The sequence below is a fragment of the Elephas maximus genome, chromosome 5 (assembly GCF_024166365.1).
Source record: "Elephas maximus indicus isolate mEleMax1 chromosome 5, mEleMax1 primary haplotype, whole genome shotgun sequence".
Lineage (NCBI taxonomy): Eukaryota > Metazoa > Chordata > Mammalia > Proboscidea > Elephantidae > Elephas > Elephas maximus.
Window position 1 is genome coordinate 28,027,855 of NC_064823.1, and position 18,289 is coordinate 28,046,143.

The 18,289-nt window shown below is 38.4% G+C and overlaps 1 protein-coding gene across 1 annotated transcript in view; it reads left to right on the forward strand.

Moving 5' to 3' along the window:
- LOC126077503 (rho GTPase-activating protein 20-like) overlaps positions 1–18,289 on the forward strand; it is a 474,291-nt gene that overhangs the window by 256,902 nt on the left and 199,100 nt on the right. The gene's annotated exons all lie outside the window — the stretch shown is intronic.

Below are 18,289 nucleotides of genomic sequence, written 5' to 3' on the forward strand. Positions count from 1 at the left end.
TTCCCAGTCTCTAGGTAGTCTTTTTGCACTTTTGGTAAAGTCTTTGGATGAGCATAGGTGTTTGATTTTTAGGAACTCCCAGTTATCTGGCTTTTCTTCTGCATTTTTATTCTTGTTTCGTATACTGTTTCTGCCAGGTATTAGGGCTCCTAATGTTGTCCCTATTTTTCCTTCCATGATCATTATCATTTTAGATTTTATGTTTAGATCTTTGATCCATTTCGAGTATATTTTTGTGCATGGTGTGAGGTATGGGTCTTGTTTCATTGTTTTGCACATGGATATCCAGTCATGCCAGCACCATTTGTTAAAAAGACTGTCTTTTCCCCAATTAACCTACTTTGGGCCTTTTTCAAATATCATTTGCTCATATGTGGATAGATTTATGTCTGGATTCTCAGCTCTGTTCCATTGGTCTATGTATCTGTTGTTATACCAGTAGCAGGTGTTTTGACTACTGTGGCGGTATAATAGGTTCTAAAATCAAGTAGACTGAGGCCTCCCACGTTGTTCTTCTTTTTCAGTAATGCTTTACTTATCTGGGGTCTCTTGCCCGTCCATGTGAAGTTGGTGATTTGTTTCTCCATCTCATTAAAAAATGTCATTGGAATTTGGATGAGAATTGCATTGTATCTATAGATGGCTTTTGGTATAATAGACATTTTTTACAATGTTAAATCTTCCTATCCCTGAGCAAGGTTATGTTTTCCCGCTTACGTAGATCTCTTTTGGTTTCTTGCAGTAGTGTCTAGAAGTTTTCTTTGTATAAGTCCTTTACATCTCTGGCAAGGTTTTTTCCTAAGTATTTTATCTTCTTGGGGGCTACTGTAAATGGTATTGATTTGGTGATTTCCTCTTCGATGTTCTTTTTGTTGGTGTAGTGGAATCCAACTGATTCTTGTATGTTTACCTTGTATCCTGATACTCTGCCCAACTCTTCTATTAGTTTCACTGTTTTTTTGAGGACTCTAGGGTTTTCTGTGTATAAGATCATATCTTCTGCAAATAGAGATACTTTTTCTTCTACTTTAGCAATCTGGATGCCATTTATTTCTTTATTTAGCCTAACTACTATGGCTAGACCGTCTAGCACAATGTTGAGTAAGATTGGGGATAAGGGGCATCCTTGTCTGGTTCCTGCTCTCATGGGAAATGCTTTCAGAATCTCTCCATATAGGATGATGTTGTCTATTGGCTTTGTATAAATGCTCTTTATTATGTTGAGGAATTTCCCTTCTATTCTTATTTTGCTGAGAGTTTTTATCATGAATGGGTGTTGGACTTTGTCAAATGCATATTCTGCGTCAGTGGAGAAAATCATGTGGTTCTTGTCTTTTTATTTTATTTATATGGTAAAAAGAAAAAAAAATTTGTTTTCTTTGGGTTACATAATTTGTTTTTCTAATGTTGAACCATCCCTGCATAAACACCCCTGCATTCATGGTATAAATCCCACTTTGTCATGGTGAATTTTTTTTTTTTTTTTGATATATTGTTGAATTCTGTTGGCTAGAATTTTGATGAGGATTTTTGCGTCTAAGTTCATAAGGCTTATAGTTCTGTAATCTTCTTTTTTTGTGGTGTCTTTACCTGGTTCTGGTATCAGGGATATGCCTGCTTCATAGAATGAGTTTGGGAGTATTCTGTCCCATTCTATGCTGTGAAATACTTTTAGCACTAGTGGTGTTAACTCTTCTCGGAAATTCTGGTAGGGCTCTATAGTGAAGCCATCAGGGACAGGTTTTTGTTTGTGTGTGTGTGTGTGAGTTTTTTGATTACCTTTTCAATCTCTTTTTTTTGTTATGCGTCTATTTAGTTGTTCTAGCTCTGTTTGTGTTAGCTTATGTAGGTAGTGTGTTTCTAGGAATTCATCCATTAATTCTAGGTTTTTAAATTTGTTAGAGTACAATTTTTGTAGTAATCTGATATGATTATTTTAATTTCAGTTGGGTCTGTTGTAATATCGCCTATCTCATTTCTTATTTGGGTTATTTGTTTCCTTTCCTGTTTTTCTTTTGTCAGTCTGGCCAATGGTTTATCAATTTTCTTTATTTTTTCAAAGAACCAGCTTTTGGTCTTGTTAACTCTTTCAATTGCTTTCCTCTTCTCTATTTCATTTAATTCTGCTTTAATTTTTATTATTTGTTTTCTTCTGGTGCCTGACTGTTTCTTTTCTTCCTCTCTTTCTATTTGTTCAAGTTGTAGGGACAGTTCTTTGATTTTGGTCCTTCTTTTTGTATGTGTGCATTTATTGCTATAAATTGACCTCTGAGCACTGCTTTCGCTGTGTCCCAAAGGTTCTGATTGGAAGTGTTTTCATTCTCATTAGATTCTATGAATTTCTTTATTCCCACCTGAATGTCTTCTATAACCCAGTCTTTTGTTGACAGAGTATTCTTCAGTGTCCAAGTATTTGATTTCTTTTCCCTGTTTTTTCTGTTATTGATTTCTACTTTTATGGCCTTATGGTCAGAGAAGATGCTTTGTAATATATGTTTTGGATTCTGCAAAGGCTTTCTTTATGAACTAATATGTGGTCTATTCTAGAGAATGCTCCATGTGCGCTAGAAAAGAAAGTATAATTTGCAGCTGATGGGTGGAGTGTTCTGTATGTGTCTATGAGGTCAAGTTGGTTGATTGTGGCATTTAGATCTTTCATGTCTTTATTGAGCTTCTTACTGGATGTCCTGTCCTTCACCAAAAGTGGTGTGTTGAAGTCTCCTACTATAATTGTGGAGCTGTCTATCTCACTTTTCGATGCCGTTAGTGTTTGTTTTATGTATTTTGCAGCCCTGTCATTGGGTGCATAAATATTTAATATGGTTATATCTTCCTGGTAAATTGTCCCTTTAATCCTTATATAGAGTCCTTCTTTATCCTTTGTGGTGGATTGAACTTTAAAGTCTATTTTGTCAAAAGATAATATTGCCATTCCAACTTGTTATAGATTGTTGTTTTCTTGATATATTTTTTTCCATCCTTTGAATTTTAGTTTGTTTTTGTCTCTGAGTCTAAGGTGTGTCTCTTGTAGGCAGGATATAGCTGGAATATGTTTTTTTAATCCAATTCGTACTCTCTTTCTCTTTATTGGTGCATTTAGTCCATTTACTTTCAGTGTAAGTATACATAGGTATGAGTTCATTGCTGTCATTTTGATACCTTTTTTGTGTGCATTGCTGACAATTTCATTTTCCACTGACCTTTCTGTGCTGAGAAGTTTTTCTTTGTAAATTGTAGTTGAATTTGTTTTTACCGAGTCTTTATGTTTATCTTGGTTTTTATTTTGAAGCATGGGATTGTTAGTCTTCTTTGTGGTTACCTTAATATTTATCCCTATTTTTCTAAGTAGAAACCTAACTTGTATCTCCGTATATCACCTTGATTTCCTCTCCATATGGAAGATCTATGCCTCCTGTATTTAGTCCCTCTTTTTTGATTATTGTCATCTTTTACATAATGAAATCAGTGATTCCGTGTTTTGAGCATGTTTTTTAATCTTATTTTATTTTTGTGATTTCCCTATCTGAGTTAATATCAGGATGCTTTGTTCTGCGTCCTTGTGTTGTGCTGATATCTGATATTATTGATTTTCTGACCAAAGAATTTCTTCAGTAATTCTTTCAGCTTTGGTTTGGTTTTTGCAAATTCTCTAAGCTTGTGTTTATGTGTAAATGACTTAATTTCACCTTCATATTTGAGAGAGAGTTTTGCTGGATGTATGATTCTTGGTTAGCAATTTTTCTCCTTCAATATTGTATTTATGTAATCCCATTGCCTTCTTGCCTGCATGGTTTCTGCTGAGTAGTCCGAACTTATTCTTCTCCTTTGTAGGTGAATTTTCATTTATCCCTGGCTGCTTTTAAAATTTTCTCCTTATCTTTCGTTTTGTCACGTTTGATGATAATATATCTTGGTGATTTTTGTTTTGCGATCTATCTTTCATGGGGTTCAGTGAGTGTCTTGGATAGATATCCTTTCATCTTTCATGATGTCAGGGAAGTTTTATGCCAACAGATCTTCAACAATTCTCTCTGTACATTCTGTTATCCCTCCCTGCTCTGGAATTCCATTCATACACAAGTTATTTTTCTTGATACATTCCCACATATTTCTTAGGGTTTCTTCGTTTTTTTTAATTCTTTTCTCTGATTTTTCCTCGAATATATTGGTGCCAATTGCCTTATCCTCCATCTTCCCAATTCTGCATTCCAATTCCTCAGTTCTACTCCTCTGACTTCCTATTGAGTGGTCTAGTTCTGTTATTTTTTGCTAATCTTTTGAATTTCTGAATGCTGTCTCTCTATGGATACTTGCAGCTTATTAAATTTTTCATTGTCTTCTTGAATCATCTTTTTAATTCTTTCAACTGCTTTTTCTGTGTGTTCCTTGCTCTTTTCCGTACATTGCCTGATTTCATTTCTGATATTGTCCTTGATGTCTTGAAGCGTTCTGTATAGTAATCTTTTCTTTTCCACATCTGGCAATTCCAGGAATATATCTTCATCTGGGAGAGATCTTGATTCTCTCTTTTGGGGCATTGTAGAAGCAATCATGGTCTGCTTGTTCGTGTGATTGGATATCGACTGCAGTCTCCGAGCCATCTATAAGTTATTGTTATAATTTATTTTATATTTGCTCACTGAGTCCTGTCTTCTTGTTTTGTTTTGTTTCAATATACCCACATGGGCTTCTAGAGTGCACTAACTTGATAATTGGAGCCTTTGAAGCACTAATGTCCTATTGCCACATGGTTAGAGCTGTTACCAGGAATATGAGAATATGAGTCCATTCACTATTCTTGAGTAGAATCAGCTCAGATGTCCTGATGGTCAGTCACCTCATGTGTAGTGTAGGTTCTCACCTACTATCTTAGAGGAGTAGTGGTGATAGTTGTATGCACCAGTTTCTGGTAGAGGCAGGGGTCACACTCTGAGGAGGTCAGGGTTCTGACAGCCTTCCTGTAAGTGCCAGTGAGGAAGCAGTGTTCCCTTCTCTAGAGTGCCTTGGTGGGTGGGCTCTGCATCTGTACCTTAGGCACCCAGTGCTTATACCTGTAAAGACTGGTAGGTACCATTATCCTCAGAATCCTTTCATGGGTGGCTAGGTGGTGTGGATGGAGCCTCAGCCCTCAGGTCCCTGCTCTGGGTAGGTGAGGGCTCTGTTTAATAGGTAGAGTGGTATCAGACCTCCAAAACCTGCCTCTCCACTGCTCAGCTGAAACAATTATAGTCAGACCTTTAGCACATTTGCTTTTGCATTATAAAGGTCACCTGGTTCCATGTAGGGGTGAAAGCCAAAGTCTTTGGATCTCTTATGCCTGGACTGGAGCTGCTTCTGCTTTGATCTTCTGGTTTAAGGGAGTCAGGAAATTATTTTTCCCCGATTGTTAATTTGCTCCTTTTCCCAGGCCAGAAAAATGAATCAGACAAAAGCAGGTCACTACTATCTCAGGCCCAGGGAATTCAAATGTTATGAAGCTAGCTGGGGCAAGGAGTGGAGGGATCAGAGAGGTAGGAGATAGTAGTGTGGTAAAATAGACAAAATCACTTACCTTGTGTCCAGAACACTGTTTTATCTGAGGTTAGAGAGGTGTGTGTAGCCTGTGTGTTCTGGGTGGGTCCCCTGTCAATATTGCCCCAGGGCTTTAGGGCTGTATCCCATGCTTCCCTTGTCTCAGGAAACTAGCATCAGGCCCACCGCATTCACGCCAAAGAACAGCTCCAAGGATTCAGAGCTGGGACGCTGCACAGGCTTGGTAACTAGTCACTGCTTCTGTGTTGTCTCTCGCTCCCCTGTTACTCAGGTCGATTCCTTAGCTCTATGTTTGTTGATCAGGGTTTGTAGATTGTCATATATGTTATGGATTCACTTGTTTTTTTAGGTGTTTGTTGCAGGAGGGTTCAGTGGCAGCTTTTGACTATTCAGTCATCTTGGCGCGCCTCTTACTGGCAGCATATAGTTGTTTTTTTTTTTTTTTAATCGAAGCTGAAAATTTCTGACTTTAATCAAGTAATTTAACATATCTACATTTATTATCACCAATAATATATTTGAATTTACATTGAGCATCTTATTTCGCATTTTTATTTTATCAGTGATTTTAATTTTTTTTTCCTAATTTTTTTGATTGATAAACTATGGGTTACAATTGTTTTATTAGTGTTTTCCCTGTAATCTTTTACTTACACATATTAAAATTTCTCAGCCCTTATCTTTTTGAATAATGCTGCTTCAACTTTCTATTATCTTTTTCAGAGTCCTATTAAAATTCTACTTAAAAAATGAGTTCTCAAACTTCCCTATCTATTAGCTACTTAAATTTTTTTTTTCTCCATGTTTTATTATGGACAAAATTCTCTTCCCATTCTCTCGTTTCTTTACCGTTGTTAATTTCAGAGTTTATCCTTTAAGTTTTGTGTGTGTGTGTTTTAATACTTACACATTTTCTAGGATTAGTAATTGATTCCTCTTTCTGTTCATATCATTTCCCATTTTTTCCGTAGAAATCATTCTTTCCTCTCTGTGAACCTTAAACATACTTATTTTAAAGTCATTTTAAGATTGCACAATTGTTTTCCTTTTTTAGGGAGTAAATTTGTCTCCTGGCTGGTTATTTCTTTGGCTGTCTCTCTTTCTTCAGATCTCTTGTTTATATTGTTATTTTAGTTTGCTGGCTCATATTGAGGAGGAGATTTTTTTTAAGTTCTTCTCAGCCCTTACCATTCTTGTCTAATGGGTTTTGAGTCACGCCCATCTGATACCCTGAAGCTGCTAATACAAAGAAAGGTTTATATCAGTAGCACTTGTCAAGCTTTCATTCAGCATGAATACTGGCAATATCACAGATCGATTCACAGTACTTTAAGGCTACGTCTGCTTCCCAACTTCTAAAAGGCTCCCTGGGCAGTGTTTTGTTCTTTTCGGATTCCCTTCATGGAGTAGGATGGAGACTTACACTAGCCTTGGTTTTCAGCAGTGAGGTGGCTCTTTCCCTTGACTCTGCTGGGCCCATGTTATCCACATGCATTGGTTCCAGGCTGCCTCTGCCTGTTCCTAAACTCAGGGCAGTCAGGCCCATGGACTCAGCCCTTCTCACCACTTTGTGTTTCTGCTGTTTCCGATCCAAGGAGGTGCTCATCAGTTTTCTATACAGTTCTATCTTCTTTGCTCCACTTGTTGGTCACCAAAGAGAATAAATTAACAAATGAGGATACTCCATACATTTCCTAGCAATCATTCAAAGCTCTCTTCCCTTACTCTCAATCTGCCACTCTTCCAATTATATATTCCATTGATGTTCAGTTCATGGGGTCTCCCACTTGAAAGTCTGTTTTGCTTTCTTGACTAAATATTTTGTAGTGATGTTAAATAAAGTATAAAAATAAAGAGTTAAAAAGATACTCTGAAGTTTTGACAATATCATTGTTGTTTAGCTTCCAACAAGTCATCCCTTGATTCATGGTGACACCATGTAAAATGGAACAAAATTCTACCCGGTCCTTTGTCACCCCCAGAATCGGACTGCTATTATCCACAGGGTTTTCACTGGCTGATTTTCAGAAGTAGGTCACCAAGCCTTTTTTCCTAGTCTGTCCTAGTCTGGAAGCTCTGTTGAAATCTCTTTAGCATCATAGCAACAGAGAAGCCTTCACTGACAGACAGGTGGTGGCTGAGATGCACTGGCCAGGAACTGAACCCAGGTGTCCAGCATGGAAGGTGGGAATTCTACCACTGAACTTACTTCCCCTAAAGACTTGAGCTCACACTGACCCTTCTTGTGCTCTTCTTTCTAGACTTCCTTGGTAGAAGAGTCTATTTTAATTCTGCTGCTTATGCCCTGGCACATGGGATGGCTCCATTATGTCCCTTGGCCCTAGTATTGCCAGATTAAATAGTGGATGCCCAGTTAAATTTAAATTTCAGATAAATAATGAATAAATATTTCATATATTTACATCCTAGATATTGCATGAGACCTGCTTATCCTAAAAAATTATTTGTTGTTTACCTGAAGTTCGAAGTTAGCATTATTTTAGGCTTCTTTGTATCTCTAAGCATGTTAAACACAGGATTAGAAAGATAGTTAAGTTTCTTTTCATTATGAAATCCATGCTACCTGCTACAGCCAACAAATAGGGTTAACTATCTCTTTAAAAATGCCAGTAACACAGGGATTGGACTGGACTATAACGTGGAAAATGATACTGGTGAGGAGTGAGCTTCTTGGCTCAAGTAGATACATAATACTATGTGGGCAACTCCTATACGGAGGAGAGATGAGAAGGCAGAGGGGGGCAGAATCTGGCTGAATGGACACAGGAATACAAGGTGGAGAGAAGGAGTGTGCTGTTCATTAGGGGGAGAGCACCTGGGAGCATATAGCAAGGTGTGTATAATTTTTGTATGAGAGACTGACCGGACTTGTAAACTTTCACTTAAAGCACAAAAAAAGTCAGTAAAGAAATACACTTTATTTCAGTGATGCATTAAAAAATATAACATACTGGGGGCGGAGCCAAGATGGCAGAGTCGTCAGATGCTTCTGGTGATCCCTCTTACAACAAATACCTGAGGAACAAGTGAAACGATTATATATATGACATGCTAGGAGCCCTGAACATCAAAGGCAAAGTCAGGGAATCGGACTGAGCAGCAGGAAGAGGGAGAGACAGTTCAGAAGTTGCAAGGATTTACTGGAGCTGACTTGGTGGGAACAAGCACCCCTCAGACATGATCCCCTAGAGCGACCATGGAGGGGCTGGCACTAGTGTTTGGGATGCTGTTTCCTCAGGGAGGGATAGTGAGCCACACAGTCTACTTACACCTCTGAAACCAGAGAAAAACAGTGCTCTCAGCAAAAGCTAAGTACTTGTGTTTATTTTACCCCACCCCTTGCCCCCAAGCTGGCTTCAGTGGTTGTCGATTTCCCTGCTTCTGAGATAGGTCTTGCTGCGCACCCTGAGCCAGTCACCCGGCCTTGGAGAAGGAATAAATTAACAATTGGGGGAAAAGATAATCTGCCAGCTCCACTAACCTGTGGAGTTCAGGACAGAATCAGCTTCTGTCCAGGCACAAACAGTCCACGAACTTTGAATAGCTTTCGTACCTGCGTGGTACTGTGTGGGTCCATTTCAGGAGATTAGGCCTTGATTGGCAGACTGCAATGGTGTGTGTGCTTGAGGTCTGACTTCAACTGTTTCAGCTGTGTGGTGGAGAGGTGCGTTTTTAATGTTTGACAACACTTTGCCATTAAACAAGGTCCTCCTCACCTGCCCATATCAAGGGCCTGAGGGCCGGTTGTCCCACCCACATCACCTAGCCACCCATGACAGGGCTCCAAGGAGAAGTGGTGCCTCCCAGTCCTTCTAACCAAAACCATTCGGTGCCCATGTTCCAGCTGCACAACCCACCTGCCTGTGCAGTCTCCTTAACAGGGATGCAGTTTCCTTGCAGACACTTGGGGATGGTTGTCAGCCCCCTGCCTTTTTTAGACATGACCCCCTGCTGCAAGCAGATACCTCTGCCTACACCAATCACCCCTGACCCTCTAAGACTGTAGGACAAAGCGTTTACCACACACTTGCTGACCAACTGCCTGGACATGTGGGCTGAATCCATAGAAGAAAAGTGAATGGACTCCTAGGCTCATATACTTGGTAACAGGTCCAGCCGTCTGGTAACAGGACGTCACAGCTTCAAAGGGGCAAATAATCAAGCTCGCTCACTCAAGCAACCTATTTGGGTATATCAAAACAAAACAAAGCAAGAAGCTAAGATACAGTAATCAAACATATAATAAATTAATACAGTAACGTATAAATGGCTTGGAGAAAACAGTCCATATTGAATCACATAAAGAAGCAGACAATGGCTTCAACAAGCTCTCAAAACAAAGAATGAAGGAATCTTCCAGATGAAGACATCTTCCTGAAATTACCACATGTAGACTAAAGAAGATTAATATACAGAACTCTTCAAGGGATCAGGGAGGTGATCAGGAAAACACACAAGCCAAAGAAAACACAGATAAAACAGTTGAAGAAAGAAAAAGATTACTCAAGAACATAATGAAAAATTTAGTAGGCTGCAGGAATCCATAGAGAGACAGCAATCAGAAATTCAGAAGATTAACAATAAAATTACAGAATTAGAAAACTCAATAGAAAATTAGAGAAGCAGAATTGAGGAGATGGAAGGCAAAATTAATGAGATTAAGGATAAAACACTTGGCACCAATATAGGAAAAGAAAAATCAGATAAGATAATTTTTGAAAAACTGAAGAATTCCTAAGAATCATGTGAGACTCTATCAAGAGAAATAACCTAGGAGTGATTGGAGTATCAGAAAAGCGAGGGATAACAGAAAATATAGTGAGAATTGTTGAAGATATGTTGGCAGAAAACTTCCCTGATATCACAAAAGATGACAAGATATCTATCCAAGATGCTCATTGAACTCCACATGAGGTAGATCTCAAAAGAAAGTCACCAAGTCATATTATAATCAAACTTTCCAAAACTGAAGATAAAGAGAGAATTTTAAGAGGTGCTAGGGATAAATGAAGTCATCTTCAAAAGAAAAGTCAATAAGAATATGCTCGGACTACTCAGGAGAAACCATGTTAATGCTTTAGAGTTTGTTTTCTCAAGGCCAGGCACAAAATTCAGAGGAATAAATGAATGAATGAATGAATTCAAGGCATCTTTTTAAATGAAATGATTTGTCTTCCTACCTTATAAAAGGTAGAATACTAGAAATAACTAGAGAATTTTTGGTATGCTTCATATTTTTAATAAGCTGAGTACCAAATATTGGATATACAGTGGATTGACAAAAGAGTGAACAAATCAGTTTTAGAAGAAATACAATCAGAATGCTTCTTAGAAGGAATGATGGTGAGACTTTGACTTATTACTTTCCACACATCATCAGGAAAGACCAATCACTAGAGAAGGACAAAACATTTGGTAAAATGGAGGACTGGCAAAAACGAGGGAAACTTTCAATGAGATGTGTAACATGATAGTCACAACAATGGGCTGAAACATAACAAGTATCATGAAGATGGCATAGGATCTGACTGTTTTTTTCTTTACACATAAAGTTGCCATGAGCCAGATCCAACTCAACAGCAACTAACAACAAAATTGTAAAAGCTGCAAGGAAAGAGTTGTGAAATCAGAGAAGCTCCCTTTTAGTGAGTGAATTTCACTCAGATAAAAATGTGATTGTTGTTATTCTTAGGTGCCATTGAGTTGATTTCAACTCATGGTGACCACAAGTGACAGATGAGAACTTCCCCCTAGGGTTTTCTTCGCTTTAAATCTTTACAGAAGCAGATCTGTACGTCTTCCTCCCACAGAGATGCTGGATGTGTTCAAACCATCAACCTTTCAGTTAACACTTTGTACCACTATGAATCCAAAAAAAAGTTATTAATCTGTATATATATTTCAGAAACTAACACAAGAATGTGCTCACTGTCAATAGTATGTTCCTACCCGGAAGGGAAATATCGATCTAATCCTCATAAACCGGTTATGGATTATATGCCAACAGAGGATTTAATGCTCCACCATTCTGATGTTGTTGGTTACTGATAAAACTCAGCACTGTCATTTACCCTTATCATCAACTGACAACTCTGCTTCCTTCTCTTGCCAGCCTGAAACTTCTGCTATGATGTAGATGCCAAACACTGAGTCTTCTACAAAGTAGAAAAGTTTCAGTCTCATGAAATGATTGTACCAGGTTCTCTTAACTACTGATGCTTTGAGAAATAGACTCATGACTTTGGAACTTAAGGAAGCATCACATAGAACTGTCAGACTATATTAGAGGAATGAGCCAGAATTTCCAGGATTCATTTTAGTCCAGGAGCAGATACCTTTGTGAGAGCAGACTGCTTAGCTAGCACCCAGAAATACAAGAACTTATTACATGCGGTTGAATAAAGTATACTTGTTGGAAATATTGTTGATATCACTGTCTCTTAGGATCCAGGGACAAATATTTCTAATAAATGCCTTTACTCTTTTTGATAATGTAATTATATGCATAGGTTCAATAAGAATCTGTCCTCCTTGTTATCAGGATGTAATTCAACAAATCAGTTGTGTAACTGAAACCATGCCTGGGTATCATGTTTGACAAGAAGCCCACCATTAAAAAACAAGGGTTTATATTTCATACGTCAACTGAGGTACACAGAGTCCTCATAGGAAACTGAGCTGATATCTGCTCTGCAGTTTATACAGTCCCTGCCTTACAGGTAGTAAAGAAGGTCACTTAGTGGCAGGTCAAGAACTTTGGCAGATATTGGGAAATTCAGAAAGAAAGAAATTCACTCACACTTATAGAGACTTCAGCAAAATCTGGGGAAAATGAGATTCCTGGGCTTGGATTCCTAGCCTCAGATTAGGAGATTAAATAAAAAACGTGTCACATCATACACTGCTGACATGGATGTAAATTGGTACAAGTCTTTCAGAGGGGAATTTGGCAATGTCTAACAAAACCACATATGTACTTACCTTTTGAGTCAGTAATCCCACTTCCAGGAATTTATCTTAAAGATATACCTTAAACGATAAGAAAAAATAAATACAGGTACATGTTATTCACTACAGCTTGGGTTATATTTGCAAAATACTGGACACTACCTAAATGCCTACAGGAGTCTGGTTGAATTAAACCATGGTACATCCACACGATGGATTACTATAAAGCTGTCAAAATGGAGGAGGAAGATCTCTATGGACCATGGCATTATCCCCAAATTTTTATTTTTATACATTTTTAAGAGAAGGAAAAAGAAAATCAGAAAAAAAATGCAATGTTACATGTGAGAGACAATGGGAAAAACATATATCTGCAATCTGCACAATTCTGGAAAAAAAAAAGAGAGTAAATCAGAGACTAATGGGGTTGATTACCTACAGGGAGTGATTATGAAAAGAATGGGGGATTGAAAACAAAGAAGAAATAAGGTAGCTGTGTTACTTTTAGCAGCAGACTTTTTTATAGCTTTCTTTTTTGTTTGTTTTTAGTTCTGATTTTTAGAACCAGGTTGATGTTTGCAATGCTTGAAAAATCAAATAACTCATTAGAATTAACCAGGGTATTGGGGAAATGCAGAATGGAATACAAGTAATAAAAATCACCCCAACTCTATTATAAATGAGTAATTACCATACTTGTAGAAAAAAATGCCCACACATATAACACACGGCATAGCCGGCTTATAAAAATAGGGGTGGAGGTGTTGTGCACTTGGGAAAAATACATATAACACTGTATTATTTGCGTAAAAATGCCATACACTGAAAGGGATAGGGAAGGAAAGAACTAACCTAAGTAACTTTGGAAACCAATATTCTTTCTGTATACTCCAAAACTAAAGACAAAAAAACCAAAAAACCTACTGTATACATATTGTACTATGCTTAGCCAATCTATTTTTCATATGGTTATAGGTTAGGAATTCTATAAGTACTTTATATATATTCTAGGATTAAGCAAGAAGTAAATACAGTGTGGATAATAATAGCCAGGATTCTTATTTTCAGAGGGAAGAGAGGATAAAGACAAGGGGAAGACTAGAATGAACTCTACCGTGTAGTTAGAACTGGAGGTATAAGGATGAATTCATGACTTTTTAAGATGTGTTATATACATATGTTTATGTATGTGTACGTGCAAGTGTATATATGCATATGTGTGTGTATATATCATCAATATAGAAAAGATCCGGATGGGTATGTACCTGTGCATTTACACACATGCATTTCCTCGCTTCGTGCTAGGAAATGAGCATAACCTGAGAGTAATTACAGTTCAGCAGCTGTGAGTGCACCCCGTGTCCAGGTCTTAGCTTCTACATGCCATTCTCCAATAAAAGGAGCCAGAGCATCTGGAGAAATAACAGATTCCACAGCCGGGGCACAGATAGCACAAAATGGTCCTGCAATATCTTGTGCCAGAAAGTAATGTCATGCTCAAAAATAAAATTAAAGACATGCCAAAAGCAAAGAAGCTCTCTTAAAGAGGCCCCCAATGACCAAGTCTGGGGTAATTTGAACAAGAAAAAAAGTAGTTATAACAACAGATTATAACCCGTAGAATAAAATAAAAATCCGTAAGTCCAAACTGATGTGGATAAATAAATTAATGGTGCAGAAGGGAAAGCTGCTAGTAAAATTCCAATTAATAAATGTATAAGGAATCATAGAAATAGAAAATCACCTTTGGAAAACACACATTAATTATTTTTAGGCAAGATTCATAATGGATTCTAAATGTAGTAGTTGAAAACATGATGAGAAACAGAATATTTACATAATATCAAAGTATATTTTGATTTATATATACATACAAATATTAATTTAAAAAGAATAAATAGAAACTTTACAGAGGAGAAACCTGGCAGACACAGCCCAGCTAAATAATCAAAGTTAACCTCACCAATATGAGGTGTATCGACATGTGTTCCTCGATAAGATGCACCGAGAAAGGCACGACATCACCCCTATGATATTCTTGACAGAAATACACATGAGAATTTAATAATGCTGAAACATCAGTGTCTTCGTTTCCCGACAGAAACTAACAAACCTAACAAAATACCATGAAGTGGGTGACTTTGAAGCGTGTAAGTTTATCGTCTCACAGTTCTCTCTCGGTCAGCTCTAGGGGAAGATCCTTTCTTGTCACTTCCAGCTTCCGGTAGCCCTGGGCATTTCTTGACATTCTTTGGCTTTTAGATGCACATTCACATGGCCTCTCCTCCTCACTGCACGTTCATCCGTCCACTCCTCCTGTAACACTGTCTCTGTGTCTGTTGTCCCCTTTATAAAACACTATTCAAGGAGGGATTAGGACCCACCCTATTTAAATATGACCTTGTTAACTGATAACATCTTCAAAGGAAGACTTTATCTCCAAACAAGGCCACATTCACTAGTACAGGAGTTAAGGCTTCAACATATATTTTGGTGGGACACAATTTAACGATTCAACCATAACAGTCCACTGTCTGCCCCCCAAAATTTTGGGCCTTCCCATGTGCAAAGTGCTTTCATCCCATCCCCCTATCTCAAAAATCCAAAACCAAACCCGCTGGCATCGAGTCAATTCCGACTTCACGTGACACTATAGGACAGAGTGGAACTGCCCAATAGGGTTTCCAAGGAGTGGCTGGTGGACTTGAACTGCCGACCTTTTGGTTACAGCTGAGCTTTAATCACTACCACCAAGGCTCCTCACCCTATCTCAGCACCCCCAAAAGTCTTAAACCTTTCCAATATCCACTCTAAGCCTAAAATTCATTTCTTAAATAATTTATTTTTGTTTTTGTTGTTGAGAATATACACAGCAGAACACATACCGATTCAACAATTTTTACATGTGCAATTCAGTGACCTTGATTACAGTTTTCAAATTGTGCTACCATTCTCACCCTCCTTTTTTGAGTTGTTCCTCTCCCATTAACAAAAACTCACTGCCCCTAAGTTTCCTATCTAATCTTTTGAATTGCTGCTGATCCCATGTAGCTAGATCTTAAAAGAGCACAATGCTCAAGACAGACATTCTTTACTAGTTGGGCTAAACTATTGTTTGGTTTTAAAAGGACTTCAGGGGATATTTTTGGTTTACTTATTTCTTTATTTTAAATAATTTTTATTGAGCTTTAAGTGAATGTTCACAAATCAAGTCAGTCTGTCACATATAAGCTTATATACACCTTACTCCATACTCCCACTTACTCTCCCCCTACTGAGTCAGCCCTTCCAGTCTCTCCTTTTGTGACATTTTGCCAGTTTCTAACACCATCTACCCTCCTATCTCCCCTCCAGACAGGAGATGCCAACACAGTCTCAAGTGTCCACCTGATACAAGTAGCTCACTCTTCATCAGCATCTCTCTCCTACCCATTGTCGAGTCCCTTCCATGTCCGATGAGTTGTCTTCGGGAATGGTTCCTGTCCTGGGCCAACAGAAGGTTTGGGGACCATGACTGCCGGGATTCCTCTAGTCTCAGTCAGACCATTAAGTCTGGTCTTTTTATGAGAATTTGGGGTCTGCATCCCACTGATCTCCTGCTCCCTCAGGGGTTCTCTGTTGAGCTCCCTGTCAGGGCAGTCATCAGTCGTAGCCGGGCACCATCTAGTTCTTCTGGTCTCAGGATGACGTAAGTCTCTGGTTCCTGTGGCCCTTTCTGTCTCTTGGGCTCATAGTTATCCGGTGACCTTGGTGTTCTTCATTCTCCTTTGATCCAGGTGGGTTGAGACCAATTGATGCATCTTAGATGGCTGCTTGTTAGCATTTAAGACCCCAGACACCACATTTCAAAGTGGGATGCAGAATGTTTTCATAATAGAATTATTTTGCCAATTGACTTAGAAGTCCCCTTAAGCCATAGTCCCCAAACCCCTGCCCTTGCTCCGCTGACCTTTGAAGCATTCAGTTTATCCCGGAAACTTCTTTACTTTTGGTCCAGTCCAGTTGAGCTGACCTTCCCTGTATTGAGTATTGTCCTTCCCTTCATCTAAAGTAGTTCTTATCTACTAACTAATCAGTAAATAACCCTCTCCCACCCTCCCTCCCTCCCCCGCTCGTAACCACAAAAGTAAGTGTTCTTCTCAGTTTATACTATTTCTCAAGATCTTATAATAGTGGTCTTATACAATATTTGTCCTTTTGCCTCTGACTAATTTCGCTCAGCATAATGCCTTCCAGGTTCCTCCATGTTGTAAAGTGTTTCACAGTTTCGTCACTGTTCTTTATCGAGGGGTAGTATTCCATTATGTGAATATACCACAATTTATTTAACCATTCATCCGTTGATAGACACCTTGGTTGCTTCCAGCTTTTTGGTATTGTAAACAGAGCTGCAATAAACATGAGTGTGCATATATCTGTTTGTGCGAAGGCTCTTATTTCTCTAGGGTATATTCTGAGGAGTGGGATTTCTGGGTTGTATGGTAGTTCTATTTCTAACTTTTTAAGACGCATCTTAGATGGCCGTTTGCTAGCCTTTAAGACCCCAGACACCATTCTCCAAAGTGGGATGCAGAATGTTTTCTTAATAGATTTTATTATGCCAAATGACTTAGATGTCCCCTGAAACCATGGTCTCCAAACCTCCATCCCTGCTGTGCTGGCCTTCAAATCGTTCAGTTTGTTCAGGAAACAATTTTGCTTTTGGATTAGTCCAGTAGTGCTGACCTCTCCTGTATTGTGTTTTGCCCTTCCCTTCACCTAAAATAGTTCTTAACTACTATCTAATTAGTGAAAACCCCTCTCCTTCCCTCCCTTTCCACTCTCGTAACCATCAAAGAATATTTTCTTCTTTATTTTTCAAGTTCTTATAATTGTTGTCTCATAAAATTTTGTCCTTTTGCAACTGAATAATATCACTTAGCATAATGCCTTCCAGATTTCTCCATGTTATGAAATTTTCCACGGATTCATCATTGTTCTTTATTGATACTGATTCATTTTGTGAATATACTATAATTTATTTATCCATTCATCCATTGATGGGCACCTTGGTTGATTCCATCTTTTTGCTATTGTAAACAGTACTTCAGTGAACATGGGTGTGCATATATCTGTTCATGTAAAAGCTCTTATTTCTCTAGGATATGTTCCAAGGACTGTACGGTAGTTCTATTTCTAGCTTTTTAAGGAAGCGCCAAATTGATTTCCAAAGTGGCTGTACAATTTTATTTTCCCACCAGCAGTGTATAAGTGTTCCAGTCTCTCCACAACCTCTCTAACATTTATTATTTTGTGTTTTTTGGAGTAATGCCAACCTTGTTGGAGTGAGATGGAATCTCATTGTAGCTTTGATTTGCATTTCTCTAACGGCTAACGATCGGGAGCGTTTCACTGGACACACTTTTAACTCAGTAGTGAAGTTACTGCTGAGGCTCACCCTTCAGCCAAAGATTAGACAGGTCTACAGGCCCAACAATAACACATGTGAGGAACGTGGTTCATAGTTCAATCATGTATATGAGACTAAGGGGCACGACAGCCCAAAAGCAAAGACGAGAATGTAGGAAGGGACAGGAAGACTGGACGAATGGAAACAGGTAACCCAGGGTGGAGAAGGGGAAAGTGTTTACACATTGCAGGGTTGGCAACCAACGTCACAAAACAATTTGTGTATTAACTGTTTAAAGAGAAACTAATTTGCTCTGTAAGCTTTCACCTAAAGCACACACACACATACACACACGAAAAATTTTAAACCAAAACAAATATATATTTCTAAAAAGAAAAT